The sequence below is a fragment of the Giraffa tippelskirchi genome, chromosome 3 (genome assembly GCF_054371585.1).
Source record: "Giraffa tippelskirchi isolate mGirTip1 chromosome 3, T2T-mGirTip1v1.2.pri, whole genome shotgun sequence".
In the NCBI taxonomy this organism is placed as follows: Eukaryota; Metazoa; Chordata; class Mammalia; order Artiodactyla; family Giraffidae; genus Giraffa; species Giraffa tippelskirchi.
The window spans coordinates 149,453,758-149,468,237 of record NC_137277.1 but is presented as its reverse complement, the minus strand read 5'-3'; positions in this window follow the sequence as shown (position 1 = coordinate 149,468,237).

Sequence of the window (14,480 nt, the reverse complement as noted above, 5' to 3'; positions counted from 1 at the left end):
CAGGCGGATTCTTTACCAACTGAGCTATCAGGAAGGAAAGTAGTAACCCAGCAGATATTCATTGAGTTAAACTGAGGGAGTTCCACAGCCCTAATGTCTTAGACTTCCTGATCAATTACTTTTTAAAAAATGTTACTGAAGTTTTGTTGATTTACAATGTTGTATTGATTTCTGCTATACAACAAAATGACTCAGTTATGTGTGTGTGTGTGTGTATTGTTTTTCATATTCTTTTCCATTATGATTTATCACAGGATATTGAATATAGTTCCCTGTGTTATACAGTAAGACCTTGTTGTTTATCCATCCTATATGTAATAGTTTGCATCTGCTAATCCCAAATTCCCAATCCATCCCTTCCCCACTTCTCTTCCCCATTGGTAACCACAAGTCTGTTCTACAGGTCTGTGAGTCTTACTGATTTGTAGGTATGTTCACTTGTGTCATATTTTACATCCTACACAAAGTAATATCATATGGTATTTGTCTTTCTGACTTCACTTAGAACGATAATCTCTAGGTCCATGCATATTGCTACAAATGGCATTATTTCATTCTTTTTAATGACTGAGCAATATTACATTGTATACACCAGATCTTCTTTACCCATTCATCTGTTCCAAAATTGACAAAACCCTTGGATACTTAAGATGTTATTTTTAAGGAGTATTTCAAGAAATAGTCTCATTAAAAGATGGAACTAAGAATTCGAGTCAGTTCTAGTGAGGTGGATGAATCGCCTAATGTACAGAGTGAAGTAAGTCAGAAAGAGAAAAACAAATATCATACATTAACACAAATACATAGAATCTAGAAAAATGGTACTGATGAACCTATTTGCAAGGCAGGAATAGAGACTCAGACACAGAGAAAGACTTCTGGACACAGTAGGGGAAGGAGAGGCTGGGACAAATTGAGAGTATAGCACTGAAATATATAGTTGCTGAATAATGCAGGGAACTCAACCCAGTGCTCTGTAACAACCTAAAGGCATGGGATGGGATGGGAGAGAGGGGGTGGGAAGGAGATTCAAGAGGGAGGGGAGATGTGTATGCTTAATGGCTGATTCACATTGTTGTATGGCAGAAACCAACACAACATTGTAAAGCAATTATCCTCCAATGAAAAATTTAAAAAGAAAAAATAACCATAGTTCTACCCTGGGAGAAAAACCTCTGTTAAACCTGTTTTTCTATTAGTATGTGCATGTTGTTATTTTTGTTTTTTTACAAGAATAGAATTTTATATTTTTTAAAAAAAATACTTGTTTGGATATCTTAGAACTCTTCAGTCCATTTTTAAGATTTAATGGCAATGCATAAAAGCATTATTTACTCTTGCCCTTGATTTACATTATCTGTTGATAAAGATTCAAAACAATGTGCATCAAGGTTCAGTTCAGTCATGTCCGACTCTTTGCGACCCCATGGGCTGCAGCACACTAGGCTTCCCTGTCCATCGCCAACTCCTGGAGCTTGCTTAAACTCATGTTCATTGAGTTGGTGATGCCATCCAACCAGCTCATCACTGATATTCAGTTTGCTAGTCATCTACAAACACAGTCCATGTATTTCAAGAATCAATGAAATAAATATGTCTCCCTGTGGTTTAACCCTGTTCTTAGGATATAATTTGAATTTTCCATTTTCTCTCCAAGGTTGACTGTATGAAGTTGAAGAAGCAACATATTGAATTGGCTTATTGGTATTTAATCTCCAGAAGACAAGATTATCAATAGACTAATTTGCTTCCATGGTTTTTAAACTATTTTAAATGATCTTGTTAATGGTAAAGGAGGGTGGGTTTTGAGAAAAAGCTGATCTTCCTGTAATTTTTTTTCTTCCTATAGTTTTGATAGACTAGGCCATATCTCCTTAGAGATCTTTAAAATGTCATTGAATGAAACATTACACAGCCACTAAAATGACAATTAGGAAGTCATTAAGTTTATTTCACTTTCAAATGGAAAAAATTAAAATTATGCATTCATTTTAGCTACAGCCATGCAAAAATGTTTATGCATTATAAATAAATACTGGAAGATAAAATACTTATATGAAAAAAAATAGTTATTTTAAGATGGGAGTGAAGGAGGTGTTTTTTTTCCCCCAAGAAATGTTGATATACAATTTGCTAATAAAAGGGGAGACTTATCAGAACTTAAATTACTGAGTGATGTTTTCTACTTAAAATGACTGCTAATTCACTGAAACATTTGTCTTAGGCCATTTCCTCAACCTTCCATAGCACCACACAGTCCAGTATTACTTTTACCCTCTGACCATTCCTTGGTCACTTTGCTGGCTCCTTCTCAATCTGATCCTTAAAATGGGGAGAGGATCTTACGGTTTCATCCTAAGACCTTCACTCCACTCATTGCCTAGACAGATAGATTCATGTGTACACAGACTCCTGCTGACCATTATATGCCATCTTTTCCACTGTCTGCTCAGCCTCATGCCTTGTATCTCACATATGTGCCTCAAATTGTGTCCACAGCTGAATTCATCATTCTCCCACCACTTACCCACAAACAACTGGCTCCTCTTCCAGTTTTCACTTATCTCTATCAATGGTACCACTCAGTCATCCAAATCAAAACTTCGGAAATCATCTTGGTCCTTCTGCTCTCTTACGGCAAGTCCAGTGACCCACCGTATCTTAATTACTCTAGCCTCTAAATCTCTTATGGATCTACCATTATTCTGCAAATTTGCCAGCTTCTCTAGCCAAGCCTCTATCTTCTCTGGCCTGTGCTCCTACGTAGCCACTCTAACCAAGATCATCTCTGCCCTGGCCTCCTTCTCCAAGCTCCTCCCTTCTCCATGGGCTCTATTTCTCACCTGTAATCCATTCCCCACACAGCTGTAGTGGTATTTTAAAAACACAGACTTAGGACTTCCCTAGTAGTCCAGTGATTAAGAATCTGCTTGCCAATGCAGGGGACACAGGTTTGATCCCTGGTCTGGAAGATCCCATATGCTGCAGAGCAACTACTGAGCCCACATGCTACAACTAATGAAGCCCACACGCATAGAGCCTATCCTCTGCAACAAGAGAAGCCACCGCAATGAGAAGTCCAAGCACCACAATGAAGAGTAGTCCCTGCTCACCACAACCAGAGAAAGCCCGTGTGCAGCCAAAAGTAAATTTATAAAAATTAAAAGAAAAAAATAATACAAACTTAATCACCTCACTCTGCTGCTTGAAGATTTTCATTTCCTTAGGATGAAGCTCCCAAACCTGAGGGTTAGCACGTATTCACATGTGCCCATCTCTTCCTCTCTAGGCTTTAGCCGTAGTGGTCTTCTTTGATTCCCCCCAATACTCCATACTCTAGAGTATCCTGAGGCTTTCACACTTGTTATTTCTTCTGCCTGAAACAATCCTCACTCTAGTCATTTGGCCAACTGCTAACCCATTTTTAGATCAGGGAGGCCTGGATTGACTTGCTCCCCACACAAATTATACTCTTCAGGTTTACAGTAATATCATACTTCCCTGTTGTGGTCGTCATAACGTGATCATCTGTTCAGTATCTGTCTTCTGAAAATTTTAAGCTCTACAAGAGCTTGTCTGTTCACTTAACAAGTGTTTATTTGGAGCCTTCTATGTGCAGAGCACTGTGAGGGGCATTGGCTCTACAGCAGTGAACAAAGCCACAAACTCCTTGTCCTCTTAGACGTACATCTGCTGGAAAGAGACAATGAACAACACAGACATGCGTGCACACACACATGAATAAATTATCAATTATAAAGTTCTATGAACGAAATCACAGAGTGCCATGAAAGAGAACAACAATGGAAAGCCAACTAAGACAGATGCACAGGACATTCTGAAAAGATGACATTTAAGATAGGACCTAAAATAAGAATGTACCATCCATTAGGCCCTGGTAAAGGATTTTGAATAAAGCTGAGCCCACTCATTGCTTATATCATCATAGCCTGTCTCATTCAGAAGAAACAGCAAGTACCAAAAATAAAAATGAAAAGCAATGTTTATAGAAGTTTATGAAATAAGCACAAAAGGGAAATTTCTGTGCATGAATCTCAGTAAACAGTACTTTTAAAATATCTTGATCTATTTCTCTAAGTTCTACCTATCACAGCACAACAGTCTGCAATTGCACTTCTCTTTAAATATTACCCCCAAACTAGACCAGACCTGGACCTGACTCTTCTTTCCTTGACCTCATTCTTTCACTTTTAAGAGACCATTCTTGATCCTAGAATAACCTCCTGCCCTTGCTCATGTAAATCAATCTGTCCTTTCTGATCTCACCATTTCTTTATCTCTACCAGTTTATCCTCATCAACACAACAGAAGCCCCAGGCCCAGGGGTAAGAATCTTCCCAGAAAGGAGTGGGAATGAAGAATACTTATATTTCTAGTTTTGTTTATTTGTTGTGTTTTGTATTTGTTACCAGTCCTGTAGCTGTTGCTTTCACACAGAATCCATTCCGGCCACTGTATAGAGAAGGGCTTGTAAGGTAGCAAGAGGAAGCAGGGAAAATAGTAGAGCACCTATTGCAAGAATTCTGAGCAAGGAGGGTTGTAGGGAGGCAAACCGCAGATGGAGTCAAGATCTGCCTTCCAGGTAGAACTAATTTGTCTTGCAGGTGGGAGGTCAGGGAGAGGAGCTGTCAGGCAAGTCTCCCAGGTCTCCAGCTTGAACACCTTTGCGGATGATGGTCTGTTTACAGAGATGGGGACAAGAGGAGGGAGAAACAGCTTTGGGATCAAAATCAGTCTAGGTTTGGATGCATTATGTTTGAGTTTCTTATGAATTTTATTTAAAAGGAGTCATCAAAAAGGTAGGCGGGCTTCCCTTGTGGCTCAGTGATAAATAACCTACCCTACAATGCAGGAGACACAGGTTCAATCCCTGTTGGGAAGATCCCCTGGAGAAGGAAGTGACAACCCACTCCAGTATTCTTGCCTGGGAAAACTCATGGACAGTGGAGCCTGGCGGGCTACAGTCCGTGGTGTCACAAAAGAGTCGGACATGACTTAGTGACTAAACAACAACATCAAAAAGGCATTGTATATATAAAAGTCAAGTTCAGAAACATTAGTCCTGGAAGTATAAATTTGGGAGTTTTCATATACAGATGTTATTTGTAGCTACGTGAGCAAACGAGACCACTGAAGGATTAACCACTACTTCTCAGCCTTAGCACAGAGTCTGGCACATAAAGAGCCTCTTGACCAAAGTGAAAGAGGAGAGTGAAAAAGTTGGCTTAAAGCTCAACATTCAGAAAATTAAGATCATGGCATCCGGTCCCATCATTTCATGGCAAATAGATGGGGAAACAGTGGAAACAGTGGCTGACTTTATTTTTCTGGGCTCCAAAATCACTGCAGATGGTGATTGCAGCCATGAAATTAAAAGACGTTTACTCCTTGGAAGGAAAGTTATGACCAACCTAGATAGCATATTAAAAAGCAGAGACATTACTTTGTCAACAAAGGTCCGTCTAGTCAAAACTATGGTTTTTCCAGTGGTCATGTATGGATGTGAGAGATGGACAATAAAGAAAGCTGAGCACCAAAGAATTGATGCTTTTGAACTGTGGTGTTGGAGAAGACTCTTGAGAGTCCCTTGAACTGCAAGGAGATCCAACCAGTCCATCCTAGAGGAGATCAGTCCTGGGTGTTCATTGGAAGTACTGATGTTGAAGCTGAAACTCCAATACTTTGGCCACCTCATGCGAAGAGCTGACTCATTTGAAAAGACCCTGATGTTGGGAAAGATTGAGGGCAGGGGGAGAAGGGGACGACATAGGATGAGATGGTTGGATGGCATCATCGACTCGATGGACATGGGTTTGGGTAAACTCCGGGAGTTGGTGATGGACAGGGAGGCCTGGTGTGCTGCGGTTCATGGGGTTGCAAAGAGTCGGACACGAAAAAAAAAAAAAGAGTCAGACACGACTGAGCGACTGAACTGAACTGAACTGGCACATAATAAATGCTCAAAAACTACTTAAGCTCCTGTCTGTCTTGTTCATTCTTATATCCTCACATTTAGGACAGTGTCCAGAATACAGCAGGAGCTCAATAATGTCCTGTGAATGAAATAAATGATTTTGCAACTATACCATTCACAGATTCAAAAGTCTTTTCATACCTATGTGTCTTAGACTCCAAAGACAATCTAATCTGCTCTCACTATAGGATGTTACTCTAGTTCAGTAGACAGTCTCAAAAACTGGTGACAAATACAAGTAATGTGGTATCCCCATTACAGAAATTATAGAAAATTACAGAAATTACGTGCTTGCTTAAAACTAGAACCCAGGTCTTTTGACTCAAATTTCAGCATTCTTTCAACATAGCAGGGTTGACTTTCAACCAACTAGCAGCTGCTCTGGGTATTTCAGTTCAGTTCAGTTCAGTTCAGTCACTCAGTCGTGTCCGACTCTTTGCGACCCCATGAACCGCAGCACACCAGGCCTCCCTGTCCATCACCAACTCCCGGAGTTTACTCAAACTCATGTCCATTGAGTCGGTGATGCCATCTAACCATCTCATCCTCTGTCGTCCCCTTCTCCTCCTGCCTTCAATCTTTCCCAACATCAGGGTCTTTTCAAATGAGTCAGCTCTTCGCATATGGTGGCCAAAATATTAGAGTTTCAGCTTTAGCATCAGTCCTTCCAATGAACACCCAGGACTGATCTCCTCTAGGATGGACTGGTTGGATCTCCTTGCAGTCCAAGGGACTCTCAAGAGTCTTCTCCAACACCACAGTTCAAAAGCATCAATTCTTCTGTACTCAGCTTTCTTTATAGTCCAACTCTCACATCCATACATGACTACTGGAAAAACCATAGCCTTGACTAGACAGACCTTTTGTACCTAATAATTCACATGTGCTGTGAAGAAAGAAAAAAGAAAAACCAAGGAATCAGATTTGGGACAGTGAGTATTATCACTTAAAAGAATCTTCTAGGGCTTCCCTGGTGGCTCAGCAGTAAGGAATCCACCTGCCAATGCAGGATACACAAGTTTGATCCCTGATCTGGGAAGATCCCTCATGCCTTTCAGCAACTAAGCCCATGCACCACAAATGCTGAGCCTGTGCTCTAGAGCCCGGGAGCCACAACTACTGTAGCCTGCGTAGCCTAGAGCCCGTGCTCCACAAGAGCAGCCATTGCAATGAGAAGCCTGCGCACCACAGCTGGAGAGTAGCCCCAGCTCACAGCAACTAGAAAAAAGCCCACACAGTTATAAAGACCTAGCACAACCCAAAATAACTAACTAAATAAATAACATTATTTTTTTTAAAAAAGCTTCTCATATTTCTCTGCCATGCGAGCCTTTCCATCAAGATTCAGCTAAAACATCATATGAACTTTTTCATTTCCCGAAAGCTAGGTATTCACTCCCTCCTCTCTTTGTTCCTTGATCTTGTGCTGTCAGAGATATGGTTCCCATTATACCAGCAGTTTTGTATCTTTTCAGAAACTCTTTGATCCGTGTATTAGAAGAAACATTAATGAACAAAGGCATGGTATAGAACAGTGTACACTGCCAATAGGCTTTTCTTTTCTCTTTAAGGATTATAGTTACGCACATGCTTGTATGTGCATGCATAGAATATTTCTGGAAATTCTCCCAAGAAACTGGCCTTTGAAAAGAGGAACTGGGAGGTGTAGGGGTAGGAGGAAGATGTTCTTTTTTATGTGTATTTTTTGTACTGCATTTGAAGCTTTTAAAGCATGTTTATGTATTAATTTTAGCAAAAAAAATTAATATAAAAAATTCTCAAAAACCAGATTATTTTGGTAAACACTCAGGTTTGAAATTATGATTTGTAAATGATAATTGCAGTCTTTTTCTCTCTCTTTTTTTGTTAATTTATTTATTTAGCTGTGCTGGGTCTTAGTTGCAGCACACAAACTCTGAGTTGCAGCATGTAGAATCTAGCTCCCTGACCCAGAATTGAACTCAGGGCCCCTGCATTGGGAGCCTGGAATCTTAGCCACTGGACCACCAGGAAAGTCCCTTTTTTTTTTTTTAATTGTAGTCTTATATAAGCTTCAGTATCCAAAATATTTCTCTATTTTGTTTCGATTGAGTAATATTGAGGAAATTCTGATTAATAAAGATAAGGAATTACAAATGGTAACGGTGTTCTTTTAATTGTTCTTCAACTGGATAGATTCAGATAAAAAGGAGTAATGGAAAATATTTATTAGAAAAAATAATAATCAAGTAGGGAACAGATGGAGATTTGGATGACGTTATGAATGGCAAACTATAACTGTTGAAGCTGGGCTATAAGTGTAGAGTTGTTCATTACTGTATTGTTCAGTTTGTATCTGTTTCAAAGTGTTCATAATACAATGGTTTACAAATTGGTTCACAAAAATAGCCAACCACTGCTCACATGCTTTACTACAAAAGTCAAACAATGAAAACTTTATAAAACTTTAAATTTAAGGATCTGCAAAATCCTATCTACCCTACCTGTTATACATTTATCTATTATGGCACATAAGAATGTCCATCAAGCAGATGAACTTGAACTTTGCTGTGTATTTAGTCATGTTCAGTACATATATGCTGTGGTTGCATAGTCTCATTGCAATTATTATATAAGCACATTTACGCAGATTAGATTTTTTGAAAGACCAATATAAAGCTACAATCTTTTTACAAAATATTTTTATTTTATTTTATTTTTGGCTGTATTGGGTCTTCGTTGCTGCACAGGCTTTTCTCTAGTTGCTGTGAACTGGAGCTACTCTCTAGTTGTGGTGTGCGGGCTTCTCATTGTAGTGGCTTCTCTTGTTGCAGAGCACAGGCTCTAGGGTGAGTGCGGCACAGTAGTTGTGGTGTGTGGGCTCCGTAGCTGGGGTTCCCGAGCTCTAGAGCACAGGCTCAGTAGTTGTGGTGCACAGGCTTAGTTGCTCCGAGACATGTGGTATCTTCCTAGATCAGGGATTGAATCTGTGTCTCCTGTATTGGCAGGCAAATTCTTTACTACTGAGCCACCAGGGAAGCCTAAAGCTACACCCTTCTAAGTAATGACACGTTTACAATAAATTCAAATATATGCTCAGAAATAACAGGAAAAATTTAGTGCTGATAGCCACACAGCTATATTTATTATACTAAATTAATCAATTTTATTACAGGTGTTTTAATATTTAAATATATTTTGAAATGAAATTCAGATCAAACATTTGACCAGATCAAACACTCCATCCTTAAAGCACCAGGCAATTTAAAAACCTTTCCACTAGACTGTGATAAAATTGAAGGAATATATTTTATTCATCTCTGTCTCTCTAGTACCAAACACAGTATTTTGATGAATGAATAGTGTTAACTGAAGGTATGGAAAAATTGATTTCTAAGCTCCAAAGTAATCTTATTAAAAATTCATCTGATAGTATTGCATAAAGGATGGATAGGCAATAAGGTCATACTGTATAGCACAGGGAACTATATTCAGTACCCTGTGATAAACCATAATGAAAAAGGATACAAAAAAAAAAGAACATCTATATGTGTATAACTGAGTCACTTTGCTGTACAGCAGAGATAGCACAACATTATAAATCAACTGCATTTAATAAAAGTGAAAATAAATAAAACTAAAAATTCATCTGTGTTGATTTTTCTTAGTACATGAAGTCCATCCTCAGTATGAACAATGATTCAACACAAAAATTTTTAATTAGGAAATAAAAATCCACAGTTCCTCAAACTTTTGTTTTTCTATGTATAAAGTAATATATAGAAGAAGTTTTTTACTTTAAAAAATAGAGTCACATCTTGGATACAAATTCTGAGATCTGTTTTTTTTTCCCTTACACATATATCCTGGACATCTTTTTGCTCAGTATACATCTAGATTCTTTTTCTTTCCTTTTCAAGGGTACATAGTATTCCATCATTTGGCAGCACCATAATTTAACCAATCTTTCACTAATGGACATTTCATTTATTTTCAACTTTTTGATATAGCATACAATGGTGGAATGATATCTTTGCACTTATACTTTGCATTCTTGTGAGGGTATTTTAAATAAAATGTTGTATAAATGCAATCAGTTCAGTTCAGTCGTTCAGTCATCTCCGACTGTTTGCAACCCCATGGACTGCAACACGCCAGGCCTCCCTGTCCATCACCAAATCCCGGAGTTTACCCAAACTCATGTCCATTGAGTTAGTGATGCCATCCAACCATCTCATCCTCTGTCGTCCCCGTCTCCTCTCGCCTTGAATCTTTCCCAGCATCAGAGTCTTTTCAAATGAGTCAGCTTTTCATATCAGGTGGCCAAAGTATTGGAGTTTCAGCTTCAGCATCAGTCCTTCCAATGAACAGTCAGGACTGATTTCCTTTAGGATAGACTGGTTGGATCTCCTTGCAGTCCAAGGGACTCTCAAGAGTCTTCTCCAACACCACAGTTCAAAAGCATTAATTCTTTGGTGCTCAGCTTTCTTTAAAGTCCAACTCTCACATCCATACATGACCACTGGAAAAACCTTAGCCTTGACTAGATGGACCTTTGTTGGTAAAGTAATGTCTCTGCTTTTTAATATGCTATCTAGGTTGGTCATAACTTTCCTTCCAAGGAGTAAGCATCTTTTAATTTCATGGCTGCAATCACCATCTGCAGTGATTTTGGAGCCCCCCAAAATAAAGTCTGACACTGTTTCCACTGTTACCCCATCTATTTGCCATGCAGTGATGGGACCAGATGCCATGATCTTAGTTATATGTATACACAAATTAAGAGGTCAAATAGCTAAATGGTCATTTGCTTTCATTGCCCTTCCCAAATCCTCCAAAGAATTGTTAAATCTCTCTGAAAATGAATAGTGGTTTGTCTTTTTCCTTAAAGATGCCTTAAGAGAGGCTTCTTCTCTCCTGCTCTGTTTAAATCCCAGAAATAATCTAGGATTTCTGCATAGCTGTCAGCCTGGGATTTCCTGTCACTTCTTGGCTATGCATACATCATGTTCCCTCAACCCAGGAAACTTCTGTGTTTGTTTCTTTGCTTGTTCACTCCTTTGTTTTGAGATAGCTTCTTAAGAAAGGGTGTCTAGAGGGTAAACTTTTGAGACATTGCATGTTTGCCAAAATCTTTTTTCCATCCTTACAATTAACAAAGATTTGGCTTGGAAAGAATTTTCCCTCAGAAAGTTGAAGACATGGCTCCATTGTCATACAGTATTCAGTGTTGATCCAACCTAGTGCCATTGTGATTTCTGATCCTTTATATAAGATCTGTTTTTTCCTCTGTGGAAGCTTTTAAGATCTTTATTAATGGGGTTGTGAAATTTCATTATTCCGTGCTTTTGCTGAGCTTTTTTTTTTTTTTTTTTGTCACATTCTCTGGGATGGTCACCAGATGGTTTTCAGAAGGGAAATTGTTACAGTATTATTCTTCAGTAAATTATTTTCTTTCATATGCTAGTCCTGCCCTGCTCTGAGAGAATGACCCCTGTACACTACAGACTATATCAACTGGTTTCTAGTTAGGCTTGGCCAATGTGAGATCAGATCACAAAGAAAGAAGTCAGAGTAATTCTTCTCTGCTTATGAATCCCTGAAGTGGAGCCACATTTCTTGGGCAGTAGCTACATTTCCTGCTGGGAAGCCCTACTTCCTTGGCTGTAGTTCTTGCTGGGCTCTGTGTATACCACCTCCTCCAACCTCGTCCCTTTAGCCCTGGGAGTGTAAAAGCTTCTCACTGTGACTAGGAACACTATGCACACACTATGCATGTGTGCAATGCTAAGTTGCTTCAGTCATGTCTGACCCTTTGCAACCCTACAGGTTCCTCTGTCCTTGGGATTCTCCCAGCAAGAACACTAGAGTGGGTAGCCATGCCCTTCTCTAGGGGGATCTTCCCAACCAGGAATTGAACCCACATCTCTTAGGTCTCCTGAATTGGCAAGCAGGTCCTTTACCACTAGCACCACTTGGGAAGAACCTGGACACTATACCACCCTTGTTTACCCTTAATCCTTCCTTCTCACATTTCCATAAGGAGTCCATTCATAAAAATGACTTTATCAGAACCATGTAGGTTCAATTGGGTTTGCTGTTAGGACTCTGACTGCTACAATCTGCTCTCAATCTCTCTCTCTCTTTCCATTTTCCAAGAATTATTGAACTTCCTGGACTAACCCTCTAATGTTCTCTTCTATTTTCTAATAGAAACGTTCTCTTCTATCTCATCTCTCGGATCTACCTCCTGGGAAATTTCCTTGTCTTCATCTCCCAACCCTTCTACAAATTTCTTACTTCAGTCACTATATTTTTCATTTCCAAAAGCTCCCTTTATTCTCTGATCATTTCCCCTTTTTTATAGCATTCCATTGTTGTTTATTCATGTTTTGTGGATATAATTTATCTTCAGGCATTGTCTCTTTTTTCCCCTAAGTCCTTTTGTTTTGGGATCTGCCTTTCATGATGGAGGCAATCCTCAAATGTCAAGTGACTTTCACATAATAGCTGATTGTTAGCTCTGTGTACTCCAAAGTGCTTGTCTGTTGGTGGGCTTTACTTTCGGGTCATAAAGCAGGAATCCACCTGCTTAATTTGTAGAGCTCCCCAAAATAATTTCTCTTGAGATGTTACATTTTTTCAAAAGAGAATCCACCAATATCTTGTCTAGTATTCTTGGAGCCAAGTGCAGAAATTAGGCTGAGTAGCTTCAAGTTCAGAACAGACTTTTATTTACTGGAAATATTTTTCTGGAAGAAATTCCTTGAGGTGAAATTGTGGTATCTATGGGTATGCATTTTAAAATTTGATAGATTCCAATGCAATTTTAGAAGCATCCAAGGAAAAAAGTTTAATGTGGTTTAAAAGAACAAAGTAAATGGATTTTATAAGTTTTAAATGTCAGCAGAATTTAATAAAGTGCTTTCCTTATGGGATTAACGTTCTAAGAGGTAAAATAGACTGAAATAAATTCTTTTTTTCCGTGGGTCCTACTTGGCTTCAGAATTAGTGCTAATACAGGCTATTTGAAAGATAAGAATTTCTCACCTTTCAGAAAACAAAATTAGATTCTCTATAAAGGCCATTTGATTGGTATTGCAATAGAGGCAAAAATGTAAACTTAATAAAGAGGTACTTGGTCTTATTTATCTATAAGGACCTAAGGAAGTAGCAGTTAAAAAAATTGTTTAAACCAGATGATCTTTGGTAACTGATATGTGAGTTTATGACTTAATTGTTTGTGGGAGATCTATCTCAGGGCAGTGTTTGCTCTGTAAGTTACAAGAATAATTAGGGCAAGAAACTATTCAACCACACTCCAGAAAGAGGCAGGCCACAGAACATGAAGATAAGTTACTTCTAAAGTGCATGCGTGCTAAGTCATTTCAGTTGTGTCTGACTCTGTGCGACCCTATGGACTGTAGCCCTCCAGGCTCCTCTGTCCATGGGATTCTCCAGGCAAGAATACTGGAGTGGCTTGCCATGCCTTCCTCCAGGGGATCTTCCCAACCCAGGGATCAAACCTGCATCTCTTACATCTCCTGCATTGGCAGGCAGGTTCTTTACCACTAGCACCACCTGAGAAGCCCAATTTAGCTACTTCTAAAGTAGCTAAATTATATCCAGGTCATAACTGACCTGTAGGATCTACCTCTATGGTAATCAAAGTAGGTTTTTCCTTTTTTAAAATTGCTGATCATCTTACCCCATAGAGTTGCTCCATATTTTGTCTTAAATTCTTCACTACATGGCAGACAGTAAGAAATTCTTCACAAACTTTACCCTGGAGAGGCCAAGTCTCAGCCAGAAATAGACATTTCCCTTCTCAAATTATTGTAAGGAAGACTTTACGTTTTCTGTCTCTATGGTGACAACTTGATGGAGATAATTGAGGGCTGGTACACAAAATATGCTTTGCCCTTTCAAATTCTATAACAAGCATTCAACGTGAGCTCACAGGCTACCAATCATTGCTATGTAATAGTCACTGTACCATTGCTGAACTGGAGCTGGATTTCTTAACAGAGGGAAACAGAAGAGAGAAAACAGTCAGTCTACATTGTACCTAGTCACTCCTTCTTACCTAATCTTTTGCTTTATAGATACAGTTGAACTTTCCTGAAAGAAATGCAGTTCAATGCTGTATATTGGCAAATGTACAGTCCAAGCACTGGTTTGGAGTCAACAAAATGTGAGATCTTACTAGGTACTAGTACTGTATTCTATACTCGCCACCGTCAATAAACATTTGTGGATGGGTGATTTTAGGTCACTAATTTCACCAATGATTACGACTATCTTTTTTCAGTATCACTTAGTCATGCCAGAATACAGAGCGAATCCAAACAGCAGAATGCCAAATCACTGCTTCCTGTTAGATGCAGCGGGGAGTAGCTTAGCCCCCCATGCATGTGTCTCCAGTCAGCTGGGAGAATGAATTGAGCCATGGAACCCTGTGAGATGACTTAGGCAGTTCACATGTGAATAAACTTAATCACTTACC